This window comes from Branchiostoma floridae, chromosome 7 (genome assembly GCF_000003815.2).
Source record: "Branchiostoma floridae strain S238N-H82 chromosome 7, Bfl_VNyyK, whole genome shotgun sequence".
Classification (NCBI taxonomy): Eukaryota; Metazoa; Chordata; class Leptocardii; order Amphioxiformes; family Branchiostomatidae; genus Branchiostoma; species Branchiostoma floridae.
Window position 1 is genome coordinate 20,444,743 of NC_049985.1, and position 5,396 is coordinate 20,450,138.

The following is a 5,396-nucleotide window of genomic DNA, read 5'->3' on the forward strand; positions in this document are numbered from 1 at the left end:
CTGAATACTATCAATACATGAGCAACTTAGCCTGTCCTTGGTGCTGAATACTATCAATATGTGAGCAACTAAGCATGTCCTTGGTGCTGAATACTATCAATACATGAGCAACTTAGCCTGTCCTTGGTGCTGAAAACTATCAATATGTGAGCAACTAAGCATGTCCTTGGTGCTGAATACTATCAATACATGAGCAACTTAGCCTGTCCTTGGTGCTGAAAACTATCAATATGTGAGCAACTAAGCATGTCCTTGGTGCTGAATACTATCAATACATGAGCAACTTAGCCTGTCCTTGGTGCTGAATACTATCAATATGTGAGCAACTAAGCATGTCCTTGGTGCTGATTACTATCAATACATGAGCAACTTAGCCTGTCCTTGGTGCTGAATACTATCAATACATGCGCAACTTAGCCTGTCCTTGGTGCTGAATACTATCAATATATGAGCAACTAAGCCTGTCCTTGGTGCTGAACACGCAATACATGAGTAACTAAGCATGTCCTTGGTGCTGAACACTATCAATACATGAGCAACTAAGTCTGTCCTTGGTGCTGAAAACTATCAATATTTGAGCAACTAAGCCTGTCCTTGGTGCTGAACACCATCAATACATGAGCAACTAAGCCTGTCCTTGGTGCTGAACACCGTCAATACATGATTAACTAAGTCTGTCCTTGGTGCTGAACACTATCAATACATGAGCAACTAAGCCTGTCCTTGGTGCTGAATACTATCAATACATGAGCAACTAAGTCTGTCCTTGGTGCTGAACACCGTCAATACATGATTAACTAAGTCTGTCCTTGGTGCTGAATACTATCAATACATGAGCAACTAAGCCTGTCCTTGGTGCTGAATACTATCAATACATGAGCAACTAAGCCTGTCCTTGGTGCTGAACAACATCAAGATGTGAACAACTTAGCCTGTCTTTGGTGCTGAAAACTATCAATACATGAGCAACTAAGCCTGTCCTTTGTGCTGAACAACATCAAGATGTGAACAACTTAGCCTGTCTTTGGTGCTGAAAACTATCAATACATGAGTAACTACGGCTGCCTTTGGTGATGAACACGCAATACATGAGCAACTACGTCTGTCCTTGGTGCTGAACACTATCAATACATGATTAACTAAGTCTGTCCTTGGTGCTGAACAACATCAATATGTGAGCAACTAAGTCTGTCCTTGGTGCTGAAAACCATCAATACATGAATAACTACGGCTGTCCTTGGTGCTGAAAAATCAACAGGTGAGTAAATAAGCCTGTCCTTGGTGCTGAAAGCCATCAATTAAGGGTTAATGACCCGCCCCAAGGTGTATATTGTGTCATAACGCCTGGCCCTTGGTGCAAATTCTGACCAATCAGAAAAAGCGATACACACCGGGTTGGCCGGAATCTACGTGTTACGGCGTCATAACCAACATGGAACTGGGCCTTCTGTTTGGTCTGTGTTGAGGCAATCCACCCAGGGCGCAGTACTGCTGTTTTATTGGCCACTTCTCAGGTGTTGTAACACCAAAGGTTATATGATAATAAATGAATAACTAAGGCCACAATAATTCAATTTCTTGGATTTTTTCAGAAAAATATTGGGGCGGTCGGTCGATATAAAAAATTGCAAAAAGTCTGTGGTGAACTTATATAACACCAAAAAGTGGACCATCCATTTCACAGAGGGTCAGGTAAGGGAGGAGCCATCCGTTTTACAAGGGATCAATCAAGGCAAGGCAAGGGAGGGGCACATGGGGTCAAAGGTTCTGGGAAGGGGAGCTCACTGATATAATATTGATGTACCAGGGGGTACACATCTATTGGATGGTAGTACCAACCATTTCAGATGGGGTTAAGGGTCTGAGAAAGGGGGTTGATCATTCTACATGGGGCTAAGGGTTTAGGAAGGACGGTCATCTGTTTCATATGGAGTCAAGGGTCTGGGAAGGAAGGGACCAGCCATTCCACATTGGGTTAAGGTTCTGGGAAGGGAATCACCCAATTCACATGGGTTCAGAGTCTGGCTAGGGAAGGACCAGTCATTCCATATGGGGTAAAGACTCTGGGAAGGGGTCAATTTCCATGTTGTTGACATGCAAAAATCTGTAAAAATGGCCTCAAAAATTTTGTTTGGGCTGTTGCAACAACCGTAAGTTTTGAGGGGTTGTGGGCCAAGTACTATCAGTGTAAAAATATGAGCCAAATCAATTTTTTGACCCTGAGCAATAATTGTTTGATCCTTAGACTTTTGGTCTTAAGGACTGATTGGACCCGACTTTCACCTATTCCTTGCAAAAAAGTCTTGTATGCAAATACCCGAGGGATTTATACTGCCATGACTCGTCAAGCAGATAATAATAGACTTGCCTTTTTGTCCTGCTTACCTCGTACAAAACAACATGCCCAAGAGGCACAGTTTAAATCTTTTTTTCAGTTTTACTGCATATTCTGATGAAGAGCATTTGTTTGCATTTGTAATGCCCTTGTCACAGGGCAGGAGTGCTCAAAATGACATTTTGGCAGTAATACGTCCGGCGTTCTCTCGATTGTGATTTTTCGAGATCAGTCAATACCAGCAGGTATGGGAATATCTCATAGGTTTCAGGTTAAAGCTTTAATCGCTGGCAATATTGATGTTTGGAGACCACCTAGTGATCAACAGATGATTAGGATTCACACGCTCGCATCAGTGTTGTGGTTCTCAGAGGATGTCATCCATATAATCAAATCAACGTGGTCTGACATAATATTAGTAAATAACCAAAATTAAAGACCTAATCTGTTCATGGAAGGATGGAAATAATAAAGAAATATTCTGCGTGATTATTTCCTTTAAAACTAGCAACATTTACAGGTACTCTGCTATATGTTTTGATACTGGAAATTCTGCTGCGGTACCATAGAACACCACTATGAGGCCGACACCCAAAATCGTATGGCCAACACCTAGCCTCATGCCAACTACTATCAACATCCACTATCATCCTCTTGAGTTACACTGTCCACACACCCAATGTCATTTACCACAAATGGCAAATGACCCCTCGGTTCTCCCGTTACACACTAGGGATGACCTGTTGATCACTTGCACCCACTGTCAGTACTTGAAATACCATAATCTGTGCCCTACAGGTTTTCCACAATGTTCTATCAAGAATATCATCCTTTCTGTAACAGTGTGAAACAAGAAATAAAGCATGGGGTAGCAACTTCCATTTTCTTGAATAAAGAATGGTGTATGTCTATATATAATTTATATACTGACGTAATTCTATCCAAAAACCCGAAGTTTGAGACCGGGGGTTATCCAATTCTGCGAAGCCTTATACAATAGAATGAATGGCAAATGGTTTGGGATTTCGTAATTCTATGCAATTACCCGAATTATCCGAAAAGGCGTAATACGAATAATTGGAATCCACTGTATCAAGAAACAGCCATTTAAGGAAACTTCCACTGGCTAAATACCTTCCCTCTTTATTAGAATATAGTACTTAATGTAGTACATAGACATAGTCATCTATACAATCAAATCAAATTAGTTTTATCATACTAAAGTTAAGGAATTATGATCCAATGATATGAATTAATATAGGTGTCAGTACCAATGTTTGCACTGTTACAGTACATGTAACGTGACTGTATGCATTTTTGCTAATTACCACTCAATCCAAACCATTTGGAAATGTATACTTTTATTTTTGCACTGAGTTCATACATTGTCTTGAGATACGTTTGAACGAAAATCTCACTTACAAATGTGTGCATCCAATGTGTAAGACATAACTTACATCTAATATTTTAAGTCCATCTATTTTCTTATAGTTAAGACTGGCTATAACATATTCTGTACATAACTACATTGTTCTAAATGATTACTGCAAGAAAGCATCTGAAAACTGGCAGAGGCATTAATATCTTGTATTCCAAATAATGCCTAGGAAAAAAAACCTACCAACCCTGGCCTTTTTAGTCAGCCAAGGGCAAAGGGCATACACATCTTTCGCTCTAACATCTACATGTAGGTAATGAAACTCAAAATTGACTTCCTGTATCTCACACTCAATTTAATGTTTTGAACAGTTGACATAAGAATATGTAGTATGCTTGTGCTTGCATTTGCTCAATGTATTCTGTGATACAAAATCATGTTGAAAATAACAGAATTTAGTTTTACACTGTTAAACCTGTATTTGTTGGGTCACTTCTGCCGAGATCTAAAAAAAAAATAACCGTAACCGGCAGAGTGGTGTTCATCAGCCAACCGGGTTGCACCACGTGACACATTAGTTTGGTGAGCACTACCGGTTACATCTGGTACTGAATCAGTAGAATCTGGTGTTGAAGGTAGGATGGAGGGATGTGCCATGTAAAATCTGTCTTAGTCTACATCACATCTGATGTAGGGTCTGTAGAATCTGGTGTTGAAGGTAGGATGGAGGGATGTGCCATGTAAAATCTGTCTTAGTCTACATCACATCTGATGTAGGGTCTGTAGAATCTGGTGTTGAAGGTAGGATGGAGGGATGTGCCATGTAAAATCTGTCTTAGTCTACATCACATCTTATGTAGGGTCTGTAGAATCTGGTGTTGAAGGTGGGCATGTCTCTCCAATTGACTGTTCGGTCTGCAAAAAATAACAGTTGCATCAAATCTATTATCAGATTCATAAAAAAAATAAATGTAATAGAATTAAAGCTAGAAAGAAAACATTTTCAATGGTTTCCTTCCAGCAATTTGCCTTTAGTCAAACTATTTGCACACAATACTACACCTGCAGACTTGGCCCTGAGGCGTCAAAGAAGAACACACCAGCAAAAACAACATATTTCCAACAGGAAACATAAAAACACCTATAAAAATGAAGCACTGCTTGCTATCAGATACTAATGTCCTTGTAGACGTCTCAGTGTTGGCAATCCTTGTACAGGGCTGACATTAATGCATAAGATCGTGTCACACAACAGAAAATATAAAATAGCCAACTCTATTTACATGCCACAAAGACAGCTGCCTTCTTGACCCTGGCAAAGCTTCTAGCGATTGGTCCAATATGACGGGGTAGATTTTCAAGCAAAAAAAAAATTCATGACTCTCTTAGTAATTCTCAGATTTGGTGATCTTCTGCTAATCAACAAATTTGGCTGGAGGTCAAAGTGCAACTCCCATCCGGAAATCACAGCGAGATTTTGAGGTGTCCTCAAAGCGGGGTGTGGTGTCGTGGTGGTGTAATGGTTGCGGTGTTTGGCCCAGAACCGTGCGCTAGACATGATGGATAACAACCCACTACCACTACAGTCTCAAAAAGGCTATGTGTTTACCTTTTTACAAAGGCTGGTAGGATGTGTCAATACCAATTGGTATAAAAAATTGACAAGAAACGATCTTCATGTCA

The 5,396-nt window shown here is 40.2% G+C and overlaps 1 long non-coding RNA gene across 1 annotated transcript; it reads left to right on the forward strand.

Annotated features, from left to right (window-relative positions):
* Window positions 1–3,452: 3,452 nt before the first annotated feature.
* On the forward strand, window positions 3,453–5,376 carry LOC118419777. Its single transcript, XR_004831657.1, has 2 exons — window positions 3,453–4,514; window positions 4,598–5,376. It is a non-coding gene; the product is annotated as an uncharacterized LOC118419777 (long non-coding RNA).
* The last annotated feature ends 20 nt before the right edge of the window (window positions 5,377–5,396 follow it).